We start from the raw sequence: 15,628 nt of genomic DNA, 5'->3' as shown, positions 1-15,628 counted from the left end.
GGCCATAATTTGTCCACCCTTAGACTAAACGGTTAAAAATATTAGGGAAAGTGGTAGGATTTTTTTTAAAGTGTAAAAGAAATCATATGTGAGTTTTAGGGTAAAACTGACCAGAAGGAGTGAAGTTCTCTGAATGTTTGGTGTCTATCATAACTCATGTAAACTAGTATCAGATCTTTGATTCATTTTGACCAAAAATCAACCAAAAAAATGTTAGATTTTTAGATTTGTCCTTTGATTTACTAAAACTTTTTAGCATGATCAACGTCATTCCAGTAGATTCTGAAGGAGAAAAGCGGCTCGTCGAGCCGCTTTTCTCCTTCAGAATCTACTGGAATGACATTGATCGTATTAATAATTTAAAAATTACATTATGTTAAAGATTTTTTTGTTCAAGCATCAGCTAAATTTGATTCATTTTGATTGCTTAGACTCCTTTAGGTGGCGTTGTTTCTTCAGTGCAGTGGATCAACCCTAGTCCTCACAGCTATTTCTTGTATGTCCTTCCTGCTTCTGTTTACCTGGATCAGGTGTGTTCAGTCTGATTTATCCAGCTTATATGCAGTACCACAGGTCTACTGAATGTAGAGGAGCAGCTAAAGCTCTGTACATGTGAGTGAGTCACTTTGCTTTAATGCAAATGTGGGTTCACTGGATGAACCAACATGTCTGCAGCTGCAACTACACTCTGTGTTAAAGATCAACACGATCTCCTTCATTAATCTGGTGTGTTTCAGGTGCAGCGTTACATAAGAAGCTCTCCTCTCAGCCATTATACAAATTCAGGTGGCTTGAGTTTCCCCTGTCCTCACATCAGAGGGAGGACACTTGCTGGACTGCAGCGCGCCAACGCTCGTGTGCAGGTCGCCTCAGCTGTAAATAAAGCACCAGGTGAATTCCCAAGAGGCTTTGCAGTCTATATTTGAGCACCTCCTGTTCCAGGAAGAATCCTCTGAACACCGAAAAAAAAAAGACTTCTGCAGAGTTAGTTTGGCACCATGAAGACACAGAGTGAGCTTTTTCAGTATTGAGATTTGGATGTATAGTTGTGTGCACGGCTCTTTCAGGTCACACATGTCGGCAATGAAACTGGGTTGGCTCTAGATCAAAGTTACATCTTTTCATCAAATAAATTCTTCATACTTTCAGCTATTTTAATCAATTTTATTGCAACGGTTCTTTCATGGGATTCATAAATCATGACATTCCTGCTTTTAATTTTCCTAATTTATAGTGTTTTCTAGTGTTTAGTTGTAACTGATTAACAAAATTGTACTTTTTTAAAAAGTTAGAAGTGCAATTACATTTTCATAAGAAAGGTAATTAGATTTTTTCATTTTTTTACCTTTTAGAGGCCAATTTTTTAACTATTATTTTTACTTATTTCTAGACATATTTGCTCCTGAAACATAAAACAATCCTAAATTTGACTGAACTAATTTGGCTTTTATGTTAAAAGTGGTTGTGTAGAATTTTTCAACTTGCCAGGTCATCGTTCTAAATGAGAATTTGTTCTTTATTGTTCCTTCTGGTAAAATAAAGGTTAAAATAACATCTTTCAAACTGTTTATAATCATTTATCTTTTAATTTCTCAGACAAATGTAAATAATTTAACTAATTTTGCTCTAATTTTAATGATTAATATCAACTTTTTGCATCATTTAGCTTTCAACTGTTCTAGAATTAGACATAAATACCATTTTCAATAGTATTTTTTTGTGATTTAATGATCAATGATTTGCAGATATTGATGAATAGTTTTGCGTCTTACAAGTGAGTTAAACAACTACACTTTATTTTGGCCAAATTTGCCCAAATCATCATCCTTCCACCACCGTGCTTTACCATCAATGAGTTTGTGACAGAATTCAGTGTTTTGCTTTGCATATTCTTTTATTTTCATTTAAATATTAGTGGCACAAACTCTTTGAAATGACAGAAACTTTTTAACTTTTTACCAGTAAATGAAAAACTTTGCGTTTTTTAATAGCAGTAAAGACATTAACAAAAACCCTTCCTGTGTCACAGATTACATGTCAATCCCTGTTTGCTTTATGTGGTTTTATTAATTACATGCAGACATCATTATTTTCTGTTTGCACTTCAGATGAGCTTTAAACCTGGTTTCATAACGACATAATTACATTAAGCAACTTTAGCTTTATCCGAACAGCAGATGCAGCAGCTGCTGGGAATAAATGGCAATATATTACATAACAAACACTCTTCTTTGTGAATATAAACAACAGCGCCTCACAAAACACAGTTCAGGTTCATGTCATTTTACAGACCAAATTGAACATTTTTTTCAAATAAGTTTTCAGTTCTATCAACTGTGTTTCAGCTTCTTTGTAAAAGTTCTTCCTTTGTAGTTTTATTTATAATTAATTAGCCTCTACAGATGTTTCACACCTTGTTCAGCTCCTTTAGTTTGAAGGTATTTTCTTAGCTTAATTTGGCATTCTACTTTTATTGTTAATACCTGGAAAAGACAGCAGAGTCCTGCTTTGATTTTTTATATATATATATATATATTTTTTTTATTCAGGGTTAAAAGAATCTGCAGCTCAACAGCGTCTGGGCTGGAATGTGCTGATGGTTCTGTTTCTCTGAGTCGTCTTTATCTCTTGTCGACACACCCTTCAGAAGTTTGTTTCTTCGCTCTTCCACATGTCGCTGCTCCTCCTGCTTTCCTCTCTGTCTCATTTTAACATTTTGAATTCTGAATAAAACAGAAAAAAATGCACTTGTTAAAGAAATTCACATTCCTCCTGCATACGAGCAAGGATTAACATTCTTCTGGCATGAATCCATTCACTGCTTTTTGTTCTTTCTTTTGTTCAGTCAAACAATTTAAAATCATTTCTGCTCTGAAGAGTTTTATAAACAGCTTTAGCAAATCTCCAGATTCTACAACCTTGAGGAGTTAGTTTTCAGATTTGTTGCTTTCATAAGTTTCACATTTAAAGATTGAAGAGAGGACCCTCAAACACATCAAAATATACTGAACATGTTTAAAAGTAGCTCATATTTTAGAACCACTCTGATGAAAAACGCGTTTTTGGTGTTTTTTGTGTGTTCTTGTAGAATTATTCTAATTAAGGAAGACATATGAAACGAAAATTTAACTTAAAATTACATTTCTGAGTATTTCTTTATTCAAATTGCTGAGATTCAGGAGCAGACAAATAACAAATAGATCAAAACAAAACAAATAGATCCATGTAGGTCTTTGTTTTCCTGGTCCGAGCATCTGGTTCCAAACTATACGGCTGTATGGTTCCAGTATTGCTCACTATGTTTGTTGCATCAGTAATGTTGGGTTGGGGGTTTGAGGGGCTGTAAATGGGAGAGTGTAAACTGGTGGGTGATGGGAAAGGGGGGCGGGGTTCTTCTGCCCCAACGGTTCCACCCTCAAGTTCAGAGGTGAATTTCTGATGAACTCCTGCCGCTCTGCAGAAACTATGTCCTAGAAAATGCCCTAAATAATGCTTTAAAAATAGTTTAAAGGATGATTGGAGTGGGTCTTCAACGAGAGGTTGGTACGGACTTGAAAACACATAGACAGTATTTGATGGAAGAATGCTCTTAGAAGCAAACAGCTTCGTCAGAAAATGCTCTTCTTAAGGAAACTAATTGTTGTAACTTCATTACGGCTCCAAATGTGAGCATTCAGACAGGAAGAGATAAACTGTATCAAAAGTTTTCTCATTTTCTTGTCAAAAGCCTAACATGACGGTTCTTTTCAAGACAATTTAATAAAAATGTTTTCACTTTGACTGATTTGGGACTGTGATTGAATCGCTAAAATGAAATAATGTTTTAACAAATTTACTGATTTTATGAGTTCCTTTACTGTAGTTTCTTTATTGAGGGAGGAGCATGTTTGCTGATCATTACAGAGTCGGATCATCTGTTTTGACTCAAATCATCAAGAGATAAAAACCTGTGATTCACTCAGAAAGCGCTGAGACAATACACTTATGTAACCAATCCTTCTGTGTAATCCTGCTCTGAGAAGCCCCGCCCTCTTCCCTGTGTGTGTGTGTTTGGGGGGGTCTCTGTCCTACAGATTACTATACAAGAAACAACATGACCTTTCAATCTTAATCCAGGCCTCTGGAGAGTGTGGTGATTCAATGGATACTGACTGGATTAAGTTTCCTTTTTTTAAAACAACAAATACAAAATAAATTTGTATTTTTCTTCTATTTAAAATAATATAAATAAAAATACCTAATTAGAAAATTATTAATTTCAATTAACGTGAAAAACAAAATGAGGTAATTACCTTAATTAATTAAAAAAGACACAAAAAAGTTTTTTAATTAGATTAGGAAAAAGGTTTCAAGCAATGAAGAAGGAACTTTTTAAAAACACAATCACACACAAAAAAAACAGTTAAAAAGCAGCTGACAGACATGCAGACAGGAATCAATGTGCAATGTGCATGGTTGTTTTTTTTTTGTTTTATTTATTTCCTTTAATTGTTACTGCCTTATGAAAAAGTAAAACTCTAAAGCAGCAAATGTTTCTGAAACTTCGTCTAATTTTTAGTCTTTGTAAAGATGCTTCTTTACCAAATGGATCAGCCGCACGTAATCAGATTAATTAATTTGGATGTGTAAAAAAGAGTAAGTGGTGCTGCCTGGTGTGCCTTTAGCCTGGATTTTTTGGTATTTTCATTCAAAAACATTTTAAGTACTTTGTTCACAAAATGTATTCTTGTTGTTTTTATAAAATTACACCTAAAACTTTGATTCTTTGTTGTCAAAACAGTTTGTTAAACATTTTGGGGGTTTCCACAGCAAAATGAATCAACATTTTTTGTGAAAAAATGGTCTGGTTTTGCATGATTTTATGTCTAGTGTTTGAATGTAACAAGAAAAAATGACTACCGGTAAATGAAGGTGGTGTCATAAGTGCGATTGTGCTGATTAAAATGATACCAAATAATCAAGCAGGTAGTCGTTCAAATTGAAAATACAGAAAATTAAAAAATAGACAAAAGCTGAGTTTTAGACCATAGTTTCATGAGGGTTTAAAATAAACATTCTAAATGAACAATTTTGCATGTGATTTCATATTTTTATTGCAGATCATAAGTGGCTGGCAAGTACTGTAACTAAAAAAAAAATTATGGCGATTAATCGCCATTAATTTTTTCCAGATTTGCAATTAATGAGTTTTTTTTTTTCAATCGAACCCCTAGTTTATAGACACATGTGACTAATAAAATAAATTTGATAATTGATTTAGTCTGATTATGGCTTTAAATGCAGGAAAGGAGCCAGATTTCTACTCCTCCACTGTCTGCAAATCATCTATCTTGATCTCACCAGGTTTAGTTTTGGAAATGCCTTACAGTTTACTGCACATGATGTTTAAGAAAAAAGATTTCTAATATAAAATCATTGTTTTTTTAATTGACTTTTGCATTTGTAACTTTTAATGTTGAAGAACTTTTAAAATACTTTTATTTTCTAAAAATTATTACTACACAACCAAATTTCAGCTGACCCTAAAGTGATTCAACTGATTTATTTCATATAAAAGACAAATTAATAGTTGCAAATATATATTATATACTTTTTATCTATCTTTTGATCTATTGCAAAATCATTTCCAATTGATTTATAATTGTGATTGTGCTGTTTTTAGTCAAAAAAAAAAAAAAAGTTGTCATTTCTTTATGGCATAGTTTCTGCAGAGTGGCAGTAGTTCATTAGAAATTCACCTGTGAGTTGTGGGTGAGACCATTGGCACGGAGCAACCCCACCCCTTCCCATCACCCAACTGTTTTCACTCTCCAGCTATCTTACATTACCAGTGGAACAAAGATGTCTTGCAATCATGGGGCTATTCAGCCAGATGCCAGCTTGGACGAGGAAAACAAACATGGATCTAGCTGTCTACAAGTGGATGAATCAGAATGGAGCAGAGCAGGGATCTTGTGGTTTGCCCAAGCAGCTTCTATGTCACACCTACAAGCTTTTCTGCTCCTGATTCACAAAGATTTGAATAAACAAATACCCAGAAATAAGCCTACTTTTCTCTACAATCTGAGGGATGCCTCAAGAACATGTTAAGCACACATTTCCATTAGTGTGGGTCCTTAAGAAAACATTTTTTAATATGTCACTAATTCAAAAACAATGGGAAAACATCAATTGAATAATATCCTTATTGTTTTTATTATAATAGCAGTTTTGTATTAAATATCAGCAGTGTGTCTGGAGGTGTTGAGCTGTTGGGCACAATTTGTGCGATTCGTGCTGTGCGCGCCCCCGACACAAACTTCGGCTCCAGTGCGCGTTCTGGCTGGTACTTAACGCCTGGTGTCTCGTCTGTGTTTGAGCAGCGGTGCCAATGTGTACACTGAGCGGCCGAATGAAACACGACAAACGGGGCTTCTGTGTGAGTCACAGCGCCGAACACCCGCACGTTCGTCCGTGGTAGTCCCGGGGACATCCGTTCCGAGGTAAGCGGACGTATCTGGACGGCCGAACGCCCCGATTTTCGACAGCGGGGCTCGGTTGCGAAAACAACGGCGGACGCTAACTGCGCTAATGCTGTCTGCTAGCTAGCTAGTGGGTTAGCTAGCTGCCAGCAAGATAGTTTTGTGTCCCCTGTGATTGGTGGATTTATTTTCTTCTCGTTTGGTGGGTTTGGCTACTCAAGAGCTCTCTGGACTGAAATTTTCGTGAAGATTTAGAGCTTAATGACCAACAAAATATCAATTCTGCCGCTTGTTTTCACTCGCTAAGCTAACAGTCGCCGCTTCGGCTAGCTGGTAAGCTGTTGGGCAGTGTTGCACGGCAGGGCAAGGCCTCGTGCGTCTGTAACGGGTAATACCGGCTGGGACTGCCAGTTGTGTGCATTGTCAGGCGGGACTGTCTTACTTTCAGAGCAAGTTCCAGAGAGAAACCGGGCTGCAGCTTTGTGCTGCAGCGCTGCTGGCGAAACCGGGTTTTGTGGAGGAAGTGATGAGTAATGTTTACCCCTGAGCAACGACCGTGGCCTCGGTCAGCACTAAGACTGACCTCCTCTGTGAACAGATCGAGGCTGTAGTTTACATTTTTGGTTTATATTCTGTTGATCTGAGGTCCCTGGCGTGTTGTGCATGTGTGAAATGTAGGTTTGGACACCTGTGGATGAGTTTAGCAGCGGGATAAGAGTCAGCCTGACTGAATGCTCGGTTTCCACATGTTCTGCTTGTAGTTTAAAGGGTTCTGTTCAGACTGCTTTAAGCAGGGAACCATGTGATGTAAGAAATCTCAAACTTGCCCTTTGATAAACATTAACAGTGTGTTGGTTAAGACTCAAATGTGCTGCAGATGTGCATTTTTTATGATTATTTCATTCCCACATGTTGAAGACCGCTTGTCCTTGTCTGCAAGGCTTGTTGGGTGACAGAAGTCTGCACAGATGTTTGCTAACCACTCAGTTTCAGAGGCAGTATGAGTTTACCAAAACTGCCTGCTGTTGATTTTGATTTAATATTTTACTTCAAGGGGGAATTTTACATCACGCTTGTCGAATTGTGGCCCAGAAATTTCAGTAAATCTTTAGGAAACTCTGAAGGAACTGGATCTGTTTTCAGATTAATCCTGTGTTGTGCTAATTCTAGTGTTTTAAGAGTCACTCCAATGAAATTGTGTTTTTAACATGTCTTTGTAGCATTTTTCTCATGGTGGAGAACATATATAATAAACATTAAGCTTAAAATTGTTTTGACAGGTATTTTTTAAGGTGTTGTTAATTAAAATCATCTGAAAAAAATGGGTTAGGAAAAGCTTGTAGCGGTGATGCAAGTGCTACAGTCGGCTGGTCACAGACTCCCTGTTTTGCTTCATACTGATGCATTCCCTTGTAGACAAATGGATCCATTAACACTTTGGTTTTCCTCGTCTGAGGTATCATCCGTCTCAAAACAGTATGGCTGGATAGCTCCGATATCGCTAGTCATTTTTGTTTAGCTTGTAATGTTATGGTGGAGGTGTGAGGGGCTGCAAGCTAGCTGTAGATGATGACAAATGGTTGATAAGAAGTCAGGGCATGCTTACTCTGTGCCAACATGCCCACGAGACAAATTTTTAATGAACTCATGTTCAAAAACTATGCCCTAGAAAATGCTAGGTTTTTAAATTTTGCTTTAAAATGGCATAACCATAATTAATAAAGACCACTGGGAAAGCTTTTACAATAGATCAAACGTTTGGAGTGGGACTGTCAGTGTTTATAATATGTCTTTTTTTTAGCAGTTAAATGACTACAGACCAGTCGCCCTGACCTCTGTGGTCATGAAAGCCTTCGAGTGACTTGTGCTGGCTCATCTGAAGAACATCACTAACCCTCTGCTAGACCCCCTGCAGTTTGCCAACAGAGCCAGCAGATCAGGGGATGATGCTGTCTACATGGTTCTCCATGCACCACCTTGACTGCAAGGAGATACGCATGGGTCCTATATGTGGGTCCCCTTGCTGTGCCTCTTTTCACCTGTCAGTGGATCCCCAGTTTTCTGACTGGCATGCATCACATCCAGCACCTGGATTCTGAACACCTGTGCCCCCCTGGGGTGTGTTCTCTCCCCACTTCTATTCTCCCTCTTCACTAATGACTGCATCTCAGGAGTCTCTTGCCTGTGAAACTCCTGACGTTTGCAGGTGACACCACAGTTATTGGACTCATCCATGATGGCGATGAGTCTGCATACAGAGATGTGGAGTGGCTAGTCCTCTGGTGCAGCCAGAACCATCTGGAGTTGAACCCACTGAAAATTTTGGAGATAATGGTGAACTTCAGGAAGAACCCCCACCTCCTCCAACAGAACAATCCCCTCAACACACTCACACAGGTTCCTTAAGTCCACTGATCATCTTTTCCACTGCAATAGTCTCGTCTGGTTTGGATCTACAACCAGACACGGACAGACTGCAGAGAACCATCATGTCTGCAGAGAGGATTATAGGTTCCAGCCTTCCCTCAATCCAGGATCTGTACAGGTCCAGGGATTGGAAGCGGGCTGGTGAAATCTCCAAAGACCCTTCACGCTCAGGAGAGTAGGCTCCTCCCCTCAGGGCGGCGTTTCAGAGCTCTGTACGCCAAAACCACTTGCCACAAACACGGCCTCTTCCCCCAATCTGTTGCTCTGATGAACTCTTGACCAGCCAGAGTATGAAACCACAAATATGAGAACTTTTAAACCGCCTTAATATATTTTTCTTCCTATTTTTTTTTTGGTTACGCCTAGTTATGCATTGCTCTTGTTTGCCTTATCCTTTTACATAAGACACAGAAGTCAAATTCCTTGTTTGTGTACTCATACTTGGCCAATAAAGCTGATTCTGATTCATTCACTGCGTCAGAAGCTGTAGGTTTTGTGTTGTGGTGCTTAATCTGGCAGTTTATAGAGATTTGTTTAGGGTTGTGTCCATCCTTGTGTCGAGGATGTCTGTCTAGAGGAAATTCAAAGAAAGGAACCATTGTTCCCAGCATTTCTCCCGACAGAACCACACCAGAACTCAAGCTATAGGACGTTCTGTGAGAGGGATAGATGTAACTGCAGCCAGAGGATGGAGTAGTGAAGTGAAAGGCTGCGGGTGTAATAAAGGTCAACTCCTGTAATGAGTGGTGAAATATGGCTTTTTATTGAAGAAAACATAAAACAAATCTTGATGCTCTTGTTCAGTGTGTGGGTTTATTTTTGGAATTGCTGGAGTTTGAGAAAGAAAAGATGAAGTAAAAACACAAGCACCACTTTTTGTTTGTCTCGTTTTTCTGCAACTGATGCTTCTTTTTTACAAGCACGTCTTGTAGAAGCAAATGGAAAAAGCTGTTCAGCTTGAAGCAGACAAAGTAAAGATGGTTCAGTCATAAGAGGTGAAAATCTGGCATATTCATTGACCACTGAGAGCACAGGAGAATATTCTTCTCAGAACAGCGAGTCAAAAGTTGATGGTTGTGATCTAGTAGCTTGTTATGGTTTCCTCCCTAGATCTTACAGATCCTCATTAGTTTTAAGACGCCTCCACAGATTTGATTCTTACATAACCTGATTAAAAAGGTCAATTTCACATCATTTGTGATGATCTTTTTCTCTGAAATTGAGAACAGTTTTATTTGTTGATTTGCTGACTTGCTTTTTTTCTTGTTTTATCCAGTTTGAACTTTTTTTTTTGGCATTTGATAAAGTTTTTTTTATATAACTGTAACATTGGTTTAGTTTAAGTTAAAGCAGTGTAACTCTTGTTTAACACGTATAAAGAGTAACATTTCTGTTATGAAGTCTGATGTTCGTCTACAATCAGCTGATAAGAATCCTTAATGTTTGAGTGGAAACTCTTTCTAGAAAATTTACAAAACTTCATATTTTTAGGATTTTCTCTGCAGAACAGCTTCATCTTTGTTTTTATGCCAAATCCAGTTTATATTTTTTTTTTCACTAAATGCCTAAAATGTTTTAAAACTTTTTACAACTCTAGTCAGCCTTTTTTAGTTTTGTGTAAATATTTGTTTTATTTTAAAGTTAGAAATAAAATGTGAGTGCTTCTTCAAACTTTCAAAGTTCTGATAATGTGTTCAAAAACTCACATTAATGTCTAATAAAAAAGTTTTAATAAATATTTTGACTTGATGAATCTAAAACATTTTATACTAAGATAATTGGAAAACGGGTTGATTTTCAGAGTAATTTCAATAATAAATTAAAAAAAGTAAACGTTAGCAAAATGCTCCAAGTGTGTAAGCTCAGACCTGACTCCCATGTTTTTATTTTTAGTGGTTTATACATTTACCTTTTTTATTTGTTCAAGAAGTCATATTTGACATTGTATTTTTGACAAAGATGTTCTTTTATCTGAGCGTCTGATTCTGTTATCTTCACTGTGAGTTGTATCTTTGAGCTTCAGCTGCTTTATGTTTGTGTATTTTATAACAGCGGAAAATATGATGTTTTGTTTTGGTTACCTCGCTGCTCTGGTATGATGTTGTTTACAGTTTTTAAAGTGTAAACAATGTCTGACAGACATGTTCACTGAAGTGCTATGCTTTGCTCGCCGTTGAGTCACACTTCTGCTTGCAGTTAACTTTCCCTGTTTGTGGACACTTCAGTAACCATAACAGCAGTTTCTATTCTTGTTTGTCTGGATAATACTTGATGTGTGAGGCTCCTCCTTAGCTCAGTGTTTGGATGCATCAGGAGATGCAGCTGCTTTTGCTGCAGCACGCTGCTCTGACCAGCCATCTTCAGGTTCACTGTCTACAGTCTGGAGCATTAAGGTGGAGCTGTGCGTGGACGGCGATGGAGGCGAACGTGCAGCAGCATCGCAGATGGGCGGCTTGTGTTTGTACTGATTGTGTGACATCTGCTGCATCACCGTGACGTCAGTGCTGATCTGTCAGCTGACCGTCACGCACAAGAGGCCTGATAACCAGCAGGTTAGGAGGCAACTGCATCAACGCCATTCTTCTGGTTGCACACAACTGTTTGCTGGAGTTTTTGAGGCGTTTTGATCTGCAGATGACAGAAACTCAACAGAGACTAGAAGCTGGTTTTAGCTGGGTGCTGGTTTGCTTGGATTTGTCTTTGAGTTTGCATTCAGTCTGTCTTACCCAATGTTTACTGTTCTCTCAGATCAACTGCCAGGAATTTTGCAGGAGAAGCCGACTCTGAAACGGAGGAAGCTGCTTCTCTGGATAAACTGAACCAGATGATGCTGTGTGAAACATTCCACCATTATTTAACTGAAGAGTTTTTGGGATGACAGGATTCTGGATGTTGCCCTCTTTAGATTCAAGTTTATTTCAAAATGTTTTTATCCCTTTAATTGCTTCATCTTTTTCTGTTCGTGTTTGTATTCCAATTGTAGTGAATGACATCAGACTTTAATGAAGCAAAATGTATTCAAGAGAAGTCTAAACTGTTTTTACTTTAATTACACAATGCTGTTCATTAGTCTTCAGAGCTTGTCTGAACACATTCTTAGAGACTGAACCTCATGTCCAGGCTGCCGTGCACCTCTTTGTTTTTACTGCACCTCTGCAGAGGTGGAGGAAACCTGCTCTGCTGAAACCTCCAACCGATTCAGCTGCTGCAGATGGAAACAGACGTTCAAAACGTTTTTGTTAATGAAACAATTGAAGCTAACAAATCTTAGATTTTTATGAACTCCTGCTTTGGAAGTGAGGAAAAGGGCTGACACCATATGAGCTTAAATCCGATCTAAATGTGCTCAGTGTGTGTGTACCTGTGCATGTGCGAGTGTGTAAGTAACTGACAGACAGAAGTGAGTCATTGGTTTTGTAATAGTGAGGTAACTCTAGTTGTGATACCAGTGCCAAAGGGAATCCCAGCTTGATTTGTCATTCTCTTTGGTGTTGTGGATTGGCGATGCAGCTCTTGTGCTGTTTGTTAAGATGTGCGCTGTTGTGTGGGTTTGTGTTGAGGTTGGGCTCGCCTTTTGCCCCGCCGTCCTCCGTGTGGCTTCTCCATGGCAACAAGCTGTTAGAGCAGCTTTGTTCTTTATTTGTTTACCGCTGAGGAAAAGGGGGGAAAGGAGGAATGAAGTGACACCAGTGCCGGTGTGTTTGTTTATTTAGAGATTTGTTTAACCAAAACAAAACTCAGTGTTTACATTGTTTGCTTGTAACCATCATTCCTGTTGCATTTCATCCTTAACATTTTTTTAAGTATTGAAAATTTGAGTTAAAAAGTTCGCATTAAGAGATATTTAGTTTTTAATCGTAATTTTTTATTGATGTATTTTTTGACATTTAAGCTGTTGGGTTCTTCGGGTAACTTCCAATTATCTTTCTGAAGAATATTATACATGAATTAATTTCTTCTGCTCAAACTTAACTCACTACATCCAAAAGGTAAATGTTTTTCCCTCAGTTTGCAAGTTTGTGTGAAGCAGACTGAGACAAACCTGCAGATTGTTCACCGGAAGAACCAGAACAAAAATCTTCTGCACAGAAATTCACTATTTTTTTATTATTATTATTATTAAAATCTGGATGAGCAGCAAAAAGTAAATATTTACTCTCACTTCTTTTCAAGGATTTTCTGTCTTTATTGAGGAAATGTGATCTATTATACTGAAATGTGTCTGTGAACAAGTGGAGTGATATTTAAGTGAAGACTTAATCAAAGCCCCTTTTGGCCTGGTTTCAGCTCATTACATCACAGCAGGAGCTGAAAAAAGGTCCAGCCTGTTTGTTTCATATGGAGATGAGCCTGGGATTCTCTCCGAGCATCACCAGCTCTGTGCTTTCTGAATCTCAGTCCAGTCCTGCTTTTATTACTGTGACAGAATTCTGACATCTGCCGTTCCCAAGCAAGTTAGAAATGTAAATGATCCGCCGCACTCCTCTTCCTCTGTGCCTCTTCCTCTTTGTTAACCCTTGGCTGCAGGTGATGAACTGCTGCTGGGTCCAGACGGCTCTTTGTTGTCGCCTGTCCTGCCCCTTTAATAACACACTTTGGCAACAGGCTACTGTCACTGGTGCTGTTTTATAGCCCACAGTTGGTGCCTGAGCCAGAATGGGCTTCTTTGTGGCCGGAGTTTCCTCCTGTGAACAGATGCAGTTTATCGACTGAGAGGAGAATCCAGCAGCTCGCTTCTATACATCACACAGAATAACTCCATCTCCAGCTTTCAGGGAGATTTACTTGAACACCTTTCAGCAATTCTAGATTTTTTGGGTTCAGTTATTTTAAAGTGCCACTATTTTCTGATCAGATTCTGCTAAAAATGTGCACAAAGATGTCTGCAGTGTTAAAGGTGTTTTGTTTGGGCAGCTGGGAGTCTTAAATTTTAAAATAGTTTATTTTTATAAGTTTAAGTGTTTTGTTTACTTTAAAATTCCTAATTTTCCCGCAGTTCTTTAAAATATTTCTGTAAAAATTTAAGCTTAAACAGTAACAAAGGAATTTTCAATAGTTCAGCCCTTTATTGCATTTATTTTAAAATGTAAAGGCTTGTGCATTAAAGGCTGTTTTGCTGCTTTACGATATTAAAGTTTAAGGTGATTCTGCTCCTTCCAAAACATCACATCTACAATGTTAAACTTTATTTATTGTGATTCCCAATTCTCTAGGTTTGTGCTGTGTGCCGTTTCGGTGCTACTCCTACTACACAGCACTTATGCCATTCAGCCTCAATAGAACAGAGACCAGGTCCACTTATTTCATCTGCAGCAGAGTTCAGGTGAGCTGTCCCACATGGCAAACAAAGTAAATGGTCAGAGGAAATAAATGGCACAACTCTCCAATTAGACCAATGGTATGAAAAAGTTTCTGATTTGAAGACAAGACCAGCTGTTTTTTATCTTCTTTTTAGTCTGGTGTTTTTTCCCTAATTTCCGCCCCTTTTGATGTACTTGATTTAAACTGTTTACAAAGACAAACATTTGAAGGATTTAAACATGCATGAACACTGAAGGAATAAAAGCTGTTTTCAAATCAGAAATCTAGAATAATCCAAACAGACGATCAGGAATATGACCGTCTCACTTAAATTAGTTGTATAAACGAACAGAAGCTGAGACATTTACAAACAAAAAGTATGTTGCGTATTATTTATTGACTGTTGCTGAAATGACAGGTTTTTTTTCCAAAATGACACACATGAATGAATATTTTTATAAACAGCTGGTTGATTATTTTAGTTCTTCAGATCACAGATGAATGAACTCCAATGGCACGTGCTTCCTTTCCACCCATGCTGCAGTGTGCATGTTTAAAACTTTTGACACCTTCAGTGAAGCATAATGGCTTCCCTCCCAAGTCTTTCAAAGCATCTTCACTTGATCCACGTCTGGGCTGAGTATCGGTCTTTTTAGGCACCAGAATCATTTAATTCAACACCAAAGTTTGATACCTCACTATAGAATAGACTTTAAGGTGTGATGATAAATACAACAGAATTAATAGATATGCCTGCCATAAAAAGCAGCTAATTATAATTATAAAAGCAAACATTATTAGCAGCGACCTTATAGCATTATAGAGCCAGTTACCACATATTATGTAGAGTGGGATTTACTGTGTGGGAACGACTTGTCACAATAAATCCATATTTTAATTAGGGCTTTGATATTATTTGTCAGCAGCTTTTTTTGTTGTTGTTTTTAAATTTATCGTTCTGACTCTTTGAAAAAATCATTCAAAGAAGTTTCTTTTTATTTTTTTGTTTCCTTTAATATCTTGGGCTTTTAGCTAAAATGTATTGTTACCATCTGAGCAACTTCCTTTAAAGTAGCAAATGTAGGAAGACGTGACAGAGGTGAGCATCTTTACATGCATCAAGGGTCACAGATGGATGTGGTGGAGAAAATCTGGTAATTTTTCAAAATAAAACGTTTCAGAATTAGTTGAGGGTTAAAATAGGAAATTATGTAAATTGTGTATTCTTTCTGTGTCCCGGTACCAAGTGATACATTGATCAGTGCTGGTAGACGCCAACCTAAGGAATCATTGAGTTCATGTCGGTGGTCTGGTTGAGAGATCATGTGGGATTCAGGTGAAGTTCTGCTGCAGGAAAATGCTCTTATACGGAGTTCTTCAGTCCTGCTTGAATTTTATTAAAACTTTGTGCTTTGAAATGTTGTGTTGGTGACATTGTG

General features: G+C 37.8%; 1 protein-coding gene across 1 annotated transcript in view; it reads left to right on the top strand.

Moving 5' to 3' along the window:
• Positions 1-6,263: 6,263 nt before the first annotated feature.
• The window catches only part of siah1 (siah E3 ubiquitin protein ligase 1), an 18,025-nt gene continuing 8,660 nt past the window's right edge, over positions 6,264-15,628 (top strand). The window contains exon 1 of the mRNA XM_024281392.2: positions 6,264-6,482. The gene's annotated coding sequence lies outside the window, so the exon portion shown is untranslated. The remainder of the gene's footprint in view (positions 6,483-15,628) is intronic.

This window comes from Oryzias melastigma, linkage group LG6, assembly GCF_002922805.2.
Source record: "Oryzias melastigma strain HK-1 linkage group LG6, ASM292280v2, whole genome shotgun sequence".
NCBI lineage: Eukaryota > Metazoa > Chordata > Actinopteri > Beloniformes > Adrianichthyidae > Oryzias > Oryzias melastigma.
Note: the sequence above shows the minus strand (reverse complement) of the source record. Positions and strands in the feature narration are given on the sequence as shown.